Raw genomic sequence first — 18,469 nt, 5'->3', positions numbered from 1 at the left:
TCTCCCTTGATGTCCTAATTGGTTATTTCTTTTTTTACGTATTATTTATTTATTTTTGGGTGTGTTGGGTCTTTGTTGCTGCGCACAGGCTTTCTCTAGTTGTGGAGAGCAGGGGCTACTCCTCGTTGCGGTGCGCGGGCTTCTCATTGCGGTGGCTTCTCTTGTTGCGGAGCACGGGCTGTAGAGCACAGGCTCAGTAGTTGTGGCACACGGGCTTAGCTGCTCCAAGACATGTGGGATCTTCCCAGACCAGGGCTCGAACCCGTGTCCCCTGCATTAGCAGGCGGATTCTTAACCACTGTGCCACCAGGGAAGCCCCTCCTCATTGGTTATTAAACTTTATTTCCTCTCCCTTTGGGTACAAAGATTTCTTGAATAGCGCTATCTGCTGAACTTGTTAGAAGTTCATGAAACTGCCTGATTAGAATTCTATAGGCAGCACCTCACCCTATACATACAACTCTCTGTCCCTTTCATATGAATGGCCACTCAGAGCTGGCCAGTCTAGCTGGATGGCTATTTCCTCTTAAGCTCTCTTTCTGTCCTAATGCTGAATACCCCAGTGCTGCCTAGGTTTCTACCGGTTACTCCATCCCTAATCCCCACCCTGTTTTACCTTTTCCTCCAACGTTGGTCAAAAGCAGATTTTGTTTGGGACAAGAGTTGTGGAGAGAGAAGGATAAAGAATAGGAGTGGGGCTTCCCTGGTGGCGCAGTGGTTAAGAGTTCGCCTGCCGATGCAGGGGACGCAGGTTCGTGCCCCTGTCCGGGATCCGACGTGCCGCTGAGCGTCTGGGCCCATGAGCCATGGCCGCTGAGCCTGCGCGTCCAGAGCCTGTGCTCCGCAACTGGAGAGGCCACAACAGTAAGAGGCCCGCCTACCGCAAAAAAAAAAAAAAAAAAAAAGAATAGGAGTGGTCGATTCCTTGCAAACATTTGCTGCCCTTCTCTTCCCCTCCTGCCCCCACACCACCCACTTCCTCTCTGTCAATTATCAGCCTCAGCACCCCTCCCCCAATCCCAGCCTCTCACCAACTCCCTATGGTCCCATCTACTCGTGCAAACAAGTGCCCAGGAGACTATCTTAATCCAAGTGTTTCCTGAAATATGGGTGTGTTTCCAAATTTATCATCTGTTTATACTAAATGGTGTTCCATAGGTTTTTTTCCTTCCTGACTTTCCCCCTCTTTTGGAAGGAGTAAAAACCCTAAGAAACTCTCCAAAGTGTTCTTATTTAGAACAGGAATCACAAAAGTAAGTACTCTTAGGCCAGGCAGGTGATAACTGACTGAAATGACCAGGTGTAAGAGCTGGGACTCTGAACTGAGGAGACAGGACCTCCCTACAGGAAACAGATGCCTCAGCTCTAATCTTTTGGCTGGGTTTTCATAAGAAGCTGGAAACTCGTATTCACATTTTTGGTGAAATCTCCCGATTTTTAAATATTTGCTCAGTTGATTTTAAAAACCCTATGCTGGGACTTCCCTGGTGGAGCAGTGGTTAAGAATCCACCTGCCGGGCTTCCCTAGTGGCGCAGTGGTTGGGAGTCCGCCTGCCGATGCAGGGGATGTGGGTTCGTGCCCTGGTCCAGGGGGATCCCTTATGCCGCGGAGCAGCTGGGCCCGTGAGCCATGGCCGCTGGGCCTGCGCGTCCAGAGCCTGTGCTCCGCAGCGGGAGAGGCCACAACGGTGAGAGGCCCGCGTACCGCAAAAAAAAAAAAAAAGAATCCACCTGCCAATGCAGGGGACACGGGTTCAATCCCTGGTCCAGGAAGATCCCACATGCCGCAGAGCAACTAAGCCCGTGTGCCACAACTACTGAGCCTGCTCTCTAGAGCCCAAGAGCCACAACTACTGAGCCCACGTGCCACAACTACTGAAGCCACGTGCCTAGAGCCTGTGCTCCACAACAAGTGAAGCCACCACAATGAGAAGCCCGCGCACCGCAATGAAGAGTAGCCCCCCGCTCGCAGTAACTAGAGAAAGCCTGCGAGCAGCAACGAAAACCCAACGCAGCCAAAAATAAATAAATAAAATAAAGTTATAATAAATAAATAAAAACACTATGTGGTCAAAGAAAGTAGTCTCCAGGCTATACCTGTCTTGCAGGTCAGGAATTTGCATCTCAGAGCCCCCCTGATGTGCTATTACTTTGGTGCAGTTCAGGGTATAATGCTTGACTTTGTAGGATTAGAGATTGATTTTGTCAGAGTTGATCAATCTCTTGGGTGCAGCTGGACTCACAAGAGGCTGATGTACAAACTGGAACACCACTTTATTTATTCTAAGGAGAGCTATAATGGCCAAACAGACCTGAATGTTCAAGTCAGTCTGATCTGATGAGCATATTGTATCGTTATTACAAAGCTACACAGAAAGCCCCGTTAGAAGCCTGCTTAGTGAACAGGGAAACTGACTAAGGGTAATTAGTTGGATGATCTTCATGGTGAGCAGCATCACACATTTATAGTCTGATGCATCCATCTGTGAAGCTACTTCTGCCAAAGGGATATGAATACATCCTTGTGAAGTGAGTGCTTTAGGGGCACTGAGAAATTCTGACTCTCTGATTCAACATTTTATAATAAATGGCCACTGTCTGCTTGGACTTGACTATGAATTATGTTGCACTGCGCTGAGCTGCTTATATCCACAACCACATTTATCCCTGTGGGATGAATGATATTACCCCCTCTTGATTGAAAAAAACTACGGCTAAGAGAAATTAAGTTACTTGCTCCAGTCTTATAATTAGTAAGTGGTAGGGCCCAGATTCAAGTCCAGGCCTATCTGATATTAGAGCCTGTGTTCTTAACCAATGCCTTCCTCTTTATTAATTTCCTAGTAGAAAAGACCACTCACCTTCAGCTGACGTCTTGTTTCTTTGATGACACGAAATAGACTACGTTCCTATTCGGGGGCTGGGTCTTTTAAATCAACTTCTACATGGAGCTGGCCACATTGATCATTTATTTATTTTTCTGGTTTCACACTCAGAGTTGGGGACAGGGGTAGGGGAACATATCTTCTTGTCACTACTCTAAACTTCCTACCCAAGTAATTGTACTACCCAGAGGAGGAAAGAATCCCTGGCTGGAAGAAACAGGATGCATATGGAAGAAAAAGAGAAAAATAAGAAAAGGACGTGAGAAGGAAGCAGCCCATAAAAAGAAGTATTCTTGGGGGATTTCTTGACGAGAAACGCTGTGCTTCCCGTATCTCCCCATGTTTCCCAAGCCACCAGAGCCATGAGAGGAAAAGAATTCTCCTTTCCCCATGCCTTGCTGGTGAGAGACCCAGAAATGTCCAGTCATTAGGTTCAGTTGTACTAACATCTCACTGAGTTTGCCGGGGGATCTTACCAGCTTGTTTAAGATGTTTCTAAGAAAACTCTTCTCTGAGTTTCAAAATACCCTCTTCCATCTTTAACTTAAAGGGGCCCATCCTTATGGAAGGTTATCAGGAGAAGCTGTAAAGTGAAAACAGGCAATCACCCCAGAGAGGTAGCTGACTACCAAGAAACTATTGTCCCAACATCCTCTTCTCCATCCATGTAAAGATGTACTTGATACCTAATACTGGATTCATTCAATATAACCACAATTTAGGGGAAAAGAGGATTGACTCTTTCAGTGAAGGATTTTCAAAACTGTAACCTTCTCATTATGGAATTATCATTTAATTGAAAACATTGAAATTCCAGGGGAAGTACCTGTCACCATCTTTCCACAGTCTTGGGTTTATTATTCCATTTACCAGTAGTTTCAAGAGTAGGACCTAGATTTTACTAGAGGGGAGGATAATTCCCCCACTAGAACCTCCATGTTCTAGCCTGGAGAATCTACAGGACACCTAGCTGTGCCACCAAGCAGAGCTGCACTCTAAGCTGAAATGTATAACCTGCTCAGGAAACCGCACATTAAATAATGCACTTCTGAGTCCTTCTCTGTGTTGGGCATGGTGTTAAGCACAATATAGATGGATTGTCTCATGTAATCCTCGCACTAACTCTACAAGTTAAGTACTATTACTACTTTCTTTTTTTTTTTTTTTTTTTTTTTTTGCTGTACGCGGGCCTCTCACTGTTGTGGCCCCTCCCGTTGTGGAGCACAGGCTCTGGACGCACAGGCTCAGCGGCCATGGCTCACGGGCTCAGCCACTCCGTGGCATGTGGGATCTTCCCAGACTGGGGCATGAACCTGTGTCCCCTGCATCGGCAGGCAGACTCTCAACCACTGCGCCACCAGGGAAGCCCACTATTTTCATTTTATATTTGGGGAAACTGAGGCAAAGGTGGTTAAATAACTTACCCAAAGTCATACAACTAGAGGTCAAAGGGTCATAATTCAAACACCCAGTCTGACTTCCAAGTTGGCATTCTTAATCCTTATTCCACCTTATTCCATCCTTAATCCACCTCCAGGTAGCTTTGAGGATGGTGATTTTAACCCGCATCTGAGGGGCAGAGCTGGGACCCTGCCAATAATTACTTCCTTGATGACCAAGAAATTTGTGGAGAAATTTCTCTACCTTGATCTGGGAATAGAAGTAAAAGATCAAACCACTTAGTGAGAAGCTACATTAACACAAGGATTAGAACAATAAAAGGAGCTGGTACTTTTTTTCCCTAGCTGTACTGAAATATAATTGACATATAATATTGTGTAAATTTAAGGTGTACAATGTGATGATTAGATACATGATTATGTATTTAATGATTATGACAATAAGGTTAGTTAACACTTCTATCACCTCATATAATTACCTTTTGTGTGAGTGTGTGTGTGGTAAGAACATTTAAGATCTACTCTCTAGAGCTGGTACTTTTAGCATGGAAACTCCCCCCAACTAGATTGCAAACCCCTTTGAGGGCAGGGACCATATTTCCAACATCAAGCATAGTGCCCGATCTGGTCAGAATCCAATGAAAATTTACTCTTGATGTGTGTATGTGGTTAATGACTTTGAGTAACAAGTTCTTAAGGAATTGTATAATTGAGTTAGGCTATGTCAAGTTAAGTAATGAAATACCATGTACCTCATTTGACTACATTTGTAGAGCTCTCCTCTTTCGGGCCATAAAAATGTCTTCCCAGATCTCTTCAGGTAGAATTAATTTTCTCATTCCTAGGTTATCGTTGCATGCTTTAAAGTCTTTACATGAATTTACTGAGCGATGTCAAAGAACAGTTGAATAAATAAAATATATATCATACTCCTGAAAAGGAAAAACGATTATAATAAAAATGCCAGTTCTTTACAAATTAATCTTTATATTTAATGTAATTCCATTCAAAATTCTTACGGGTTTTATTTGGTTTGCATGGAATATTAATTCTTTCCAACTTGCCAGTGTTCATCATCTTAAAAAATAAATGGCCAAAGGCTTCATTTTTTTCCCCTAAAGAAGATTAATGAAGGTGAACTTTCCATACTTCTTATTAAAACATATGATATAATTACAACAATTATAGATTGGGAGTTTGGAATTGACATATACACACTGCTATATTTAAAATAGATAACCAAAAAGGACCTACTGTATAGCACAGAGAACTCTGCTCAGTATTCTGTAATAATCTATATGGGAAAAGAACTTGAAAAAGAATAGATACATGTATATGTATAACTGAATAACTTTGCTGTACACCTGAAATTAACACAACATTGTTAATCAACTATTTGCCAATATAAAATTAAAATTAAGAAAAAATAATAATTAAAAAAATTACAACAATTATAATAGCATCCTCTGGGCACAAAAATTAACAGATTAATTAATAGAATAAAAGAAATGAGCATAGATATTGACTTTAGTATAAAAAATAACTGAAAGTGTAATAAAGGTGACACTAAGTCAGTAGGAAAGGGAGGATCTGCTAGGTAAATAGTGCTGAATCATTTGGCTAAATATTTGGGGAAAAAGCATTAAGTTAATTCTAACCTTACATTCTATACAAAAGAAAACTCCAGATGGATTAAATAAAATGTTAAAAAAGAAAAAAAAAACCATAAAAGGGAGCTATTTTTCAAGTTAGTTGAAGGAAGATTGTCACGTGGCATGTGGGATCTTAGCTCCCTGACTAGGGCTCGAATCCATGTCCCTGCAATGGAAGCTCAGAGTCCTAACCACTGGACCGCCAGGGAAGTCCTGGAAGATTTTTTTTTTTAATTGAAGTATAGTTGATTTATAATGTTGTGTTAGTTTCTGGTGTACAGAAAAGTGATTCAGTTATATATATATATTCTTTTCCCTTATAGGTTATTACAAAATATTGAGTATACTTAACCTGTACTATACAGTAGGTCCTTGTTGGTTATCTATTTTATATAAAGTAGTATGTACCTGTTAATCACAAGCTCCTAATCTATCTTCCCCCACACCTTCCCCTTTGGTAACCAGTTTGTTTTCTATGTCTATTCTGTTTCTATTTTGTAAATAAATTCATTTGTACCGTTTTTTTAGATTCCACATATAAGTGATACCATATGATATTTGTCTTTCTCTGTCTGACTTATCATTTAGTATGATAATTTCTAGGTCCATCCATGTTGTTGCAAATGGCATTATTTCATTCTTTTTTATGGCTGAGTAATATTCCATTGTATATATATATATATATATATATATGTGTGTGTGTGTGTGTGTATACCACATTTTCTTTATGCATTCATCTGTCGATGGACACTCAGGTTGCTTCCACGTCTTGGCTATTTTAACTAGTGCTGCTATGAACATTGGGGTACATGTATCTTATCGAATTAGGGTTTTCTCTGGATATATGCCCAGGAGTGGGATTGCTGGATCATATGGTAACTCTGTTTTTAGTTTTTTAAGGAACCTCCATACTGTTCTCCATAATGGCTGCAACAATGTACATTCTCCCCAACAGTGTAGGAGGGTTCCCTTTTCTTCATACCCTCTCCAGCATTTTTTATTTGTAGACTTTTTGATGGAAAGGAAGATTTTTAAAAACACTGTTAGCCTCATACAATATTAACAATCCCCATTACAAGAAAAGTCCCTGTTTACATTGGGCTCCAGTCCTGGATTTGTCACTAACTTCTCTGTGATTTTTGGGCAAATCACTTATACTCTTTGGGACTTAATTTGCTCATTTGTAAACTTAGGGCACTGGATCAAATCATCTCTAAGATATCATCCAGTTCTGACAATCTATAATTCTGATTCCGCTCAAAATCTCTTTCCTTTGGCTCCGTTCCAAAGGAATATTGGGCATTTATGCCCATCAACATAGGACATGTAATACAGGAAAGCAGACCAGGTGAAGCTGTTCTCTCTTCTGATTGTGGAAGTAAAATTCACAGAAGGCATTGATGTCTTCATCTTCCATTAATACATTTAACGAAGCATTTATTGACGACCTATTATATACCTGACCCTGTCGTAGTGACTTTTATGTGTTATCACTGCATACTCAGAGCATGTCAGAGAGATCATTATTCCCATAATACTCTCAGGATTGTACAGGTTAAGATATATGACCAAGTCATGTAATTAACATGTGGCTAACTCAAAATTTAGACATGTATTTTCTTGACAGTCTGATTCGGAGTCTAGGAAAATTATTCCAAGAGAATCTGTGCAAAAAGGACAAACTCTTAACACACACACATGGTATTAAGCTGATCTAATATACTTTAAAAATCAGATTTTTTACTAAATGAATACTGTTGTAATTTTTAATGGACTTAATTTGTATTGGGGAGTCAATTCCTTCATTGACTTAAAAACACCTGAACTAGAGGCATTCCTAGCCTGCTTTCAGGTTTGCTTAGGCATCTCTTCTGAAGACTTTACTGATAAAACATAGAAATTATGGCAAAGCCCAGTGGAGTCATTGAACTAAAAGTCTCAATACTGCTCAGGAAAAGATGCCAAATTAAATAAAAAGAGCCCCAGCAGTTCTGCAGCTGCATGCCAACCCAACGGCTAGTATGAGGTAAATGAGGACCAAACTTCATTTCACTTGTGACCCTAGCCAGTATTTAAACAAAAATGCCTAGAGACTGACACACTGTTCTATAATAAGGGAATAAATATCAATAGCAAAAATAATTACAAAAAACAATAAACTACTCGCAAAGACTTTCTTAGATCTTAACTGAAAGGACTACCATTTAAACTCATCGCCTCTCATGTAGTCGCTAGTAAAGGGTGAGACAGTAGATTGTAAGCATCAATTTGTAATACATAGCCCTAGGTTTACATAAAAAAATTATATAGAAGGCAGAGGTATTCCTGTTGCTTTCCTTTCCATGTCCTGTGACAATGTTTGAGTGAAGGTGTGGTATTAATATTCACCATTATGCAAAAATCACAAGCATAAGTAACCCCCAATTTTTTTTTCTTGTATGAGATGTAATAAACATGCAGGTGAAATGCCAGTACTTCATTATTCTTTCACTTTTCTAGATTTTTTTCAATCTGGAGTGATTACTCTTCCAGTTTTTAAAAATTTCTATTGGAATGCTACACTTAATGCTACTATAGAGAGACAAAATAGAACCAAAAATAGTTAGATTTTTGTCAGTCTGAATCTATCAGAAAATCCTGAGTCCATTGTATTTCAAGTTCCTTTAAAGAAAAGTTTCATGTAAAATCAAGTTATCACTTATGTTTTAACTTTGCAGAATGGTCTAATAGTAACAAATTACAGCAAGTACTGTTGTTAGCTATGTTTTAATCCTTTGATCAGTTTTTTCCAATATGTATTCCAAAGAATACTGGTTCCTTGGAATGTTAATAGGTATCCCATGAAAGGAGGGTTTTGTGGTCCTGTAAAAGTGGTGACCATGAGGTTAAAGAGAGACAGGCTGACTTTCATACAACTAGGCCAGCTGCAGTCACTAACATGCTGATGTACATTAAGAATCTTTAGGAGGAGAGGGGCCGATGCCATTAGCAATGTTAGCAAAATTTCCTCAGAACCCTCTTTGCAGAACAGCTATAGAACCATATTCAAAGGAACAAACTTTGAGAAATTTTGCTTAAGGGCTGGATTTTATTTTAACTATTTTTAACTATTTTTAATGGAAAAATTTTTAGAAAACATTACATTTTTTCCATCTTCATTCACATTTTACTGGGATTTAATATTTTCTTGGGGGCTTTGGGGCATCATAACAAACTCCACTTTTTTTTTTAATGTGATGTACTGTTCAGGGCCTGTGAGGTGTGCAGATGTTTGTACCTCAGACTTCTGTGTGTTCCAAATAATATTTCTTTTGGCATCTCCTCCATGGTCATCTCTACTCACCACATTCTTTGAGTCTGTTCACAATCCCAGGGTCACTTCTGCTACTAACTACCCTTTTATTATCCTAAGACCCTTTCCAGTTCTGAGAACGGTGACCCTGTGGGTGCCTTTTCTCTTCCTCCCTCCCTCCCTCCCTTCTTCTTTCTTTTTCTCTTCCTATCTCTCTTGTTCTCTTTTCTCTTTCTTCCTTATTCCTGATATTGGTAATTGATGCTTTCTCTTTTTCTTGATCATTCTTGCTGGGGTTTATCAATTTTATTAATCTTTTCTAAGAATCACTTTAGGCTTTGTTGATTTTCTCTGTTATTTGTTTTCTATTTCATGTATTTCTCCTCTTATCTTTTTTATTCTCTTCCTTTTACTTATTTTGAGTTTATTTTACTCTTTTTTTAAGCTTTTTAAGATAGAATCTTAGATCATTGATTTTAGACCTTTCTTATTTTCTAAAATAAGCATTTAGACTGATAAGTTTCCCTCTAAGCAGTGTTTTTAGCTGCATCTCACAAATTTTGATATGTTGCATTTTCATGATCATTCAGTTCAAAATGTCTCTAATGATTTTTTTCTTTGACTTGTGAGTGTGTTGTTAAATTTCCACATATTTGGGCTTCCCTGGTGGCGCAGTGGTTGAGGGTCCGCCTGCCGATGCAGGGGACACGGGTTCATGCCCCGGTCCGGGAAGATCCCGCATGCCACGGAGCGGCTGGGCCCGTGAGCCATGGCCGGAGCCTGTGCTCCACAACGGGAGAGGCCACAACAGTGAGAGCCCCGCGTACCGCAAAAAAAAAAACAAAAAAAAAAATTTCCACATATTTGGGGATTTTTAATTTATTTTTAGTTTTCTCATTCTTTTTTTTTTATTAATTAATTTTATTTTTGGCTGCGTTGGGTCTTCATTGCTGCACGTGGGCTTTCTCTAGTCGTGGTGAGCGGGGGCTACTCTTCCTTGCAGTGCGCAGGCTTCTCATTGCGGTGGCTTCTCTTGTTGTGGAGCATGGGCTCTAGGTACGCGGGCTTCAGTACTTGTGGCTCGCAGGCTCTAGAGCACAGGCTCAGTAGTTGTGGCGTACGGGGCTTAGTTGCTCCGTGGCATGTGGGATCTTCCCCGACTCGAACCCGTGACCCCTGCATTGGCAGGTGGATTCTTAACCACTGTGCCACCAGGGAAGCCCCAGTTTTCTCATTCTTACTGAATTCTAATTTAATTCCACTGGCGACAAAGAATATACTCTATAAGATTCAAATCTTTTGAAATTGATCGAGACTTATTTTGTGGCTCAGGATATAATTTATTTTAGTGAATGTTTCATGTACACTTGAAAAGAATGTATATCTCACCATTGTTGGTTGTAGTGGTCTATAAATATCAGTTAGGTCAGGATGGCTATTGGTGATACTAAGATTTTCTATATATTTTTTTCATTATTTAGAGAATACTTAGTTTCTGTAATCAAACCCACGTTGATAAGACCTTACTTTTTTTTTTTTTGGCCGTGCTACGTGGCTTGTGGGATATTAGTTCCCCAACCGGGGACTGAACCCAGGCCCTCAGCAGTGACAGCATGGAGTCCTACGACTGGACCACCAGGGAATTCCCAAGATCTTCTATATTCCTAATGATTCTTAAAATCTATTTGTTCTACAACGTACTGAGGGTGGAATTTAAAAATCTTCAACTCTAATCAAAGATTTGTCTATTTCTTTCTTTAGTTTTAATCATTTTTATTCCATTTTTTTGTGTTAATGTTATCAGAGGCATACATGTTTATGATTTTCATGTTTTCTCAACTAATTGAGCTTTTTATCCCTCTTTCTTTTTGATAATACTCCTTGTCTTAAATTCTACTTTGATATTAATATAGCCACTCCTTCTTTCACTTACTGTTTACATGATATATAAATCTCTTTTTTGTTGTTATTACTTCAATCTGTGTCTTTAAAACTAAAATCCATCTCTTATAGATAGCTTATAGTTGTATCTTGTTTTGAAAATCCAGCCTGCTAACCTCTGTTTTTTAATTAACAGTTAGTCCATTTCCATTTAATGTAAGTATTGACAAGATTTGATTTAGAACGGCCATTTTTCTACTTGTTTTCTATTTTGTCCAACTCTTTTTTGTCCCTTTGTTTCCTGCCTGACTTAGGATTATGTGATTTTTTTTAAAAAAAATTTTAATATTCTGTTTTATTGGCTTTTAGGTTATACCTCTTTGTATTATTTTTACTGGTTGCCCTAGGGATTACAGTATGCATCCTTAACTTATTAGAGTTTCCTTGGAGTTAATATTGCACCAGTTCACATACAATGTAAGGAACTTGCAAACTACAGAATTCTATTTACCTCTCAATTCTTTGTGCTTTTGTTGTCATGTAACTTACATGTATTGTAAACTGCACAATATGTTGTATTTTTTTGCCTTAAGCAGTCAATTGTCTTTAAGAGAAATTAAGAGGAGAAAAATATATAGTCTTTTATATTTACTATAGAGTTCTGAGTTTCCATCTTGCATCATTTTCTGTCAGCCTAAAAAACTTCTTTTAAGCATTTCTTGTAACACATACTGCTTATGTGTCTTCTTTTATCAAAAAAAAAGTCTTTATATTGCCTTTATAGAGAATTTTGAGTTGCCAGGTTTTGGGTTTTTTTAATTAATGCTTTAAAGTTCCATTGTTTCTGATGAGAAGTTAGTAATCATTCAGATCATTGATTCCCTGTATATAACGCATCTTTTTGTTTTTCTTTCTTTTCTGGCTACTTTCAAGTTTTTCTCTGTCTTTGTTCTCCAGGGGTTTGATCATGATGTGTCCATGTGCAGTTTTCTTTGTCTTTATGCTCCTTGAGATTCATTGAGCTTCTAGGATCTATAAGTTTATGTTTTCCAGAAAACTGGGGAACATTTTGGCCATTATTTCTTTAATACTTTTCTCCACATTTCTCTTTCTCCTCTCTTTCTGGGACTTCAATTACATACAAAATATACAACATGATATTGTTCACAGGTCACTGAGGATCTATTCATTTTTTAAATATTTTTTTCTTTTTGTTCTTTAGATTAGATAACATCTACTGATCTCTCTTCAAGTTCACTACCCTTTCTTTTGCTCACTCCAAACTGCTGTCAAGCCTATCCAACAAGCTTTTCATTTCAGACATTTTACTTTTCAGTTCTAAAATTTCCCTTTAGTTCTTTTTTTATAGTTTTCATTTTTCAACCAAGATTTTCCATCTGTTAATTCATTATGATAATATTTTTCTTTAAGGTTTTTAAAATATGTGTAATAACAGCTTCAAAGTCCTTATCTGCTAATTCTACTCTCTGGATTATCTTGATATCTTTCTTTTTTTAAAAACTAATTTATTAAGGCATGATTGACATACAAAATCTGTACATATTTAGTGTATACAACTTGATGAGTGTGGTGAAACCATCACCACAATCTGTGCAGTAAACTGGTTCATCACCTCCAGGGTCTGTTTCTATTGATGACTATTTCTCTTGTGTGGATAATATTTTCCTATTTCTTAGCATTGAGGACATTATAGCGTTGAGGACATTATAAATAATGTGTTGCATAGACTCTGAATTCTGTCACCATGCTCTAGAATGTGTTAATTCTTGTTCAAGCAGGCAATTGATTTGGCGAGACTCAAATTCCAAACTCTGCCCTTGGTGGGTAGCAGCTGGAATCTCTGCTCAGTTTTTTTCGAATTGTTAACTGTTGCATCTTTGCTGGGCTTCTTAGAATCTCTTCCATATATGTGTAGTTCAAAGGTCAGCCAAGGATTTGCATGCTATTTATTTGCAAATTATGGATCCCTGCCTTGCAAATTCCTCCTTTCTGGGATTCCCCTTCATTTTCAGCCTTTATGACAGCCCTAAACTTCATCCTCTTACTTCCTTAGCCAGTAAGACTGTGCCTTTCTTCCTAAATTATAGCCACTTTGCATCTCATGGACTGAGAAGTACTTTCGGACCAAAGTCACACACACATAAATCTCAACTGTTACAGTTCCCTTCTTTCAACATCAACTCCCTTCTAGCTTCTGCCTGTTTTCAATTTATCTCAATACCTTCAAATAGTTGGTTTTTAAAAAAATATTTTATCCAGAATTTATGATTGTTATCTTCAGGAGGATTAGTCTGTAATAAGCTACTCTATCATTATCACAGTTGTAACTAGGTCACTTTTTAGTCTTGCCATTGTATAATACTATCTTTATCAAAATGAAAAATATTTGCTATTAATATCGTTATGTTAATTGCTACTTTCCAATAAGTCTTAAGTGGTTATATTTTTTAAAACTTTTATGGCTCTATTTCTTCTTCAGTTGAGAAAATAAGACAGAATTAAATGAGTTCTGGATTATGTAATGCCACCAGGGTACTATACAAATACTTAAAATATATGTTGTAAATGTAATAAGCAAAGTACAAAGAAAAGCTATAGGAACTCAGAGGAGGAAGAGATCAGAGGTAATTTCCTAGAGGACGTTACCTTTAAGCCAATTGTTAAAAGGTGACAGGAATTTAGTAGCCAGAGTTGAGAAAAAGAGAGAGAATATTCCAGAAGGAACATCATAAGCAATGCAAAAAAAGGGGGAGGTTGCAGGCTCAAGTCTTAATGGTTATAGCTATAAATATAATTTATAACTCAAAATCAATACTTAAAAGTCCATAGTGTGAACATACTGCTATATATAAAAATATGGGTAAACCTCACACCAATTTTAAAAGAAAAAAGCCAGATACAAAAGAATACATACTGTAAGAATCCATTTATGTAAAGTTCACAAACAGAAAAAATAATAGCTGATAACAGAATTCAGAATAGTGGTTACCTCTGGGTTATAGTAGTGACTGGGAGGAGCAAGAGAGGGGCCCCTGGGGTGCTTGTAATGCTGTACCTCTTGTTCTGGAGGCTGGTGACCCACAGCGTCCACTTTGTAAAAATTTATCAGTTGATGACTTTATGATTTGTGCCTTTAAAAAAAAGTTATACTACAATAAAATGTGAAACAAAAATAAAACCCAGTTTCTGGTAGGAAAAAAAGTTTATGGTGTGCATCTCCATATATTAACACATTAATTCCTACCAATGGCCTTATGGAAGGTCAGTAATGATGAATTTTATGTTAAATTGAATTATATAAACTTGAAATACCATGATGTAAAATAATTCTTGCTTTATACACAAAGTTTGAAATAATTCAAATGCCCCCCAATTTAAAAAACAATAAAATTTCATTTTCTTTCAAAGCTGGATCAATCTGAGTGAACTTAAGATATATTTAAGCTTAAGTTTCCACAGGAAGGCACCACTTGAGTAAATAAAAATATCCTGTGTTATTTAGAATATGAGTTTAGCAAGTGTAACACATAACAGTAGATTAGGGGCTTCCCTGATGGTGCAGTGGTTGGGAGTCTGCCTGCCAGTGCAGGGGACATGGGTTTGAGCCCTGGTCTGGGAACATCCCACATGCCCTGGAGCAACTAAGCCTGTGCTCCACAACTACTGAGCCCGCATGCCACAACTACTGAAGCCTGCATGCCTAGGGCCTGTGCTCCACAACAAGAGAAGCCACTGCAATGAGAAGCCCGCTCACCGCAACGAAGAGTAGCCCCCGCTCGCTGCAATTAGAGAAAGTCCGTGCGCAGCAACAAAGACCCAACGCAGCCATAAATAAATAAATTTATATTAAAAAACCCCAGTAGATTAAATGTGACAATAATTAATGTTTTCTCATGTCACAGTTTGAGCAGAGCAGTTTATGGCTGACACGGCAGCTCTACAATGCCAGGTACCCACAAACTTACCATTTTACTGCTCTGTCCTCCTGAACAGGCCATTTTCTATCTTGTGATCTAAGATGGCTGCTACACTCCCACCACCTTGTCTGTATTCCAACTGGTAGAATCACTACAATTCCTATACTGCTGGCCAGAACTTGTCACAAAGACACAGGAAGCTACCATAGGGCCTGGGAAATGTAGTTTCTGGCTAAGTAGCACACTGAAGGTCCACCAGCAGTCTTTGCCATATCTGCCATTCTTTGTCTAGCTGTCTTGAATTATGTGGTTTACAATTATGAAATGCCTCCAGGAACAAATCCTTTACATAAAATTCAGCTGCCCTGTAGATAAGAATATCCCTATTTTACAGAAGATAGAACTGAGACTCAGAGAAGATAAATGACTTACCCCCCTTCCACCCCCGCCCCTACATTGCTAATTAAATGGCAGAGCTGGGACTCAAATCCAGTGCTCCAAATTCAGGGTTCTTGCTTTTCTGCTACAGAAGCCTCTCCAGGCTCCAAGAATACTGGTAATCCTTAGTCTGAGAGAAACAGACTCCTACTGTATCTAAGTTAAATGGCACTTGGAAAGGAGTGAGATAGGACACGGAGTGGTAGAGCTTTACTATGAGGATATAGTAAAGCTGATGACCTGAGCTGTGTTTTGCTCTAAAGTTTCAAGAACTCAGGAAGCAAGAAAATATAGTAAAAAGCACTGGGCCATGAAACAGTGACATGCATTTTAGTTGTGCTTCTGAACTAAAAGGCAGATTAGACATGTGCTCCAGCCATTTTCCCTGAGTTTTAGTTTCCCCGTCCAACAGATGAGGAGGAGTGCTGGGACAGGGTTGCTGAATATGGCCCTGAAGGTTGTGCACAATTTCTTAAATTCACCAAGCAGGAGATTCTGGAGCAGAGTCAGAGGGTGCAGCACAGCTCCAAGCCTAACCCCTCCCCGGTCCTTAGAAATACTACTGGTAAATTCTCAAAATATTGGGATTCTCAGAAATACTACAAAATATGGAGAGAAGACCACCAAGCGGCATTCTTATCTTTTTTCTCTTCTGACAAGGTAACTTGGAAGAAACAAGTGAAATTAAAGTAAATAATGTGTCTGATTCTTCCTGAAAGAAGTGACTACTTCAGGATCCCACCAAAATGTTCCAAAGCCCTGGGGGTGGGGGTAGGGAGGGATGGTTTCATCCTCAATTGGGTAGAGCAAACCCTGATACAATACGTTCATCAAAATCTCAGGAGACGGAGGGGCGTCTACATATTTTAACAAAAACCGCGTATGTCCTAAAACAGAGGCTTCTCCCACCTATGCCCTCAGGTCACAGAAAGGTGGTGAAAATCCAGAATACAGTTTTCAGATGTTGGGAGAGAAAACACATTGGTACCAGACAATGGGGGAGGAGATACTATATCAGAGCAAGTAGAATGTCTGTACATAGCTGCCCAAGTATGTACAAGGGGAAAAGAAATGACACAGTCACTAATGATCTATTACATACATGTCAGTATTTCACCCACAGCTAACAAAAGAAAAAGAGCTGAGGAGGGAGGGAGAATCATGGGCTGCAAAAGACAAAGCCTAATCTAGGAAAAAAACCTAACTCAAGGAACAGAAGGAATTTTCTCACAATTTCTTCACATTGTAGCACAGCTTGATAGGAGCATAAATTAAGTAAAACTAGAGCTCAACCATGAGATGATAAAATAGCAGAATGAGATAAAAAGGGAGGTTGCAGACATAAGGAAATAAACTGAATACCAAAATACTTTATAGAACTAATAAGTAAACTATAAATAGAAAGAACAGAGCAGATACTGCTGAATACTGAAATATTGACCGGAGAAAAGACTGTAAGCACAGTAAATGCAGAGGAAAAAATAAAGGAGATTAATTAGAAGTTAACAGATATGCATATTAGTTTGTTACCAGCTAAGCTGCTGTAACAAAGAAATCCAAAAATATAATGCCTTAAATAAATTAGTTTCTTCTCACTCACAAAAGAGTCCACAGGCAAGAAGTCCCAGTCTGGCAGGATCTCCTCCAGGAGGTCATCCAAAATACGGTTCCTTCTATCTTGATGCTCCATCACCTCCTCATTCCTGTGGTTATAGGACATTCTCATTTCAATGGTTGAAGCTGGCTCCTTTACACACCCACGTTTCAGTCTGTAGGAAGGATAAAAATAGTCCAGGGCAAGCACTCTAAGGAGATGCCACAGAGGTTATACGTATCACTTCTGCCACATCTTATTGGCTTCACGTCTCCATTTAGCCACAGGGGACACTGGGAAATGTGGTCTTTAACTGGATAGCCATGTGCTCAGCTAAAACTCAGTGTTCTATTCTAAAAGGAACCAGGAGAGAACGAATAGTTAGGAACCACACTATGAAAGATAAAGATGAGCCAACATTTAAGGACACTTGATGTCCCTCACAGAGAGAACCCAGCAAATGAAAGAGAAGATGTATCTAATGCTATAATTTAAGAGCACATTCCGGAAGTGAAGAAAGAACTGAATCTGCAGGTGGAAAGAAAACATTAAATCCCAGGAAATTTTGATTTAGAATATTTAATATAAAGGTATTTCCTAGTTAAACACTTGAACTTGAAAGGCAGAGAATGCTTCAGACATCCAGGCAGAAAGAAAAATCACCTACAAGGGGTAAAAAATCAGGCTGGCATCCAATTTCATTATATTCTTTGTGGAAGACAATGGTGTAGTCTACAGAGTTTTAAGATAAGATGGCCCCGGGTGTAATTCAAGTATAAAGGTTCAGGGAAGTAAAATACCCATGAACACTTGTTGGAAAGAACTGCTTGATAACCAATGCCAGGCAATTTAATAATCCACCAAAATAAAGAACTCAAGCATAAAGAAGCCCTGACAGAAGGACTGTTGATGAGCACTGGATCCATTCACGTGTAGAACTAATACCAAACAATCATAGCAATGATGGTTTCAAAAGAGGATGTGAATATTATAAATCTGGACAATGTAAAAATAATATAATACAAAATTGGGAGGTGAGGCAGAGGAGATGGGAGTAGCAAGAAAGTTCTAATGTTCGCCATCTTTTGAAGCTGGGATATGTTATCCAAAATAAAAACATGTGATGAAAAAAAACCTAAATGTTTTTCATAATTGCCTTTATTTAACAATGGAGCAGGGGTCCACAAATCACTGCCTGAGGGTGAACCACCTGTTTTTGTAAGTAAAGTTTCATTGGAACACAGCTTCACCCATTTGTTTCCATATTGTTTATGCTACTTTCCAGCTATAAAAATAGACTGAGACAGCTTAAAATTTTTACTCTCTGGCCCTTTAAGAAAAAATTTGCCAACCCATGCAAAGGAATTTTTTTAATTCACAGGAATCTTG

General features: G+C 38.7%; 1 protein-coding gene and 1 long non-coding RNA gene across 3 annotated transcripts in view; one reads left to right on the top strand and one right to left on the bottom strand.

Moving 5' to 3' along the window:
• The window catches only part of LOC307180254, a 52,377-nt gene that overhangs the window by 3,575 nt on the left and 30,333 nt on the right, over positions 1–18,469 (bottom strand). Inside the window, exons 2-5 of one of the 2 annotated variants that reach the window (XR_013825696.1) lie at positions 17,087–17,255; positions 14,121–14,262; positions 5,038–5,217; positions 4,310–4,535 (exon numbers count right to left, since the gene is read on the bottom strand). This is a non-coding gene — a long non-coding RNA (uncharacterized lncRNA). Of the gene's footprint in view, positions 1–4,309; positions 4,536–5,037; positions 5,218–14,120; positions 14,263–17,086; positions 17,390–18,469 lie in introns of those variants that run through there. The other variant, XR_013825697.1, reaches the window with a different exon arrangement.
• LOC307180226 (IQ domain-containing protein H-like) overlaps positions 1–18,469 on the top strand; it is a 73,452-nt gene that overhangs the window by 44,761 nt on the left and 10,222 nt on the right. The window lies entirely within an intron of this gene.

This window comes from Stenella coeruleoalba, assembly GCF_951394435.1.
Source record: "Stenella coeruleoalba genome assembly, chromosome: 2".
Classification (NCBI taxonomy): Eukaryota; Metazoa; Chordata; class Mammalia; order Artiodactyla; family Delphinidae; genus Stenella; species Stenella coeruleoalba.
This window is presented reverse-complemented; position numbering and strand designations above follow the sequence as displayed.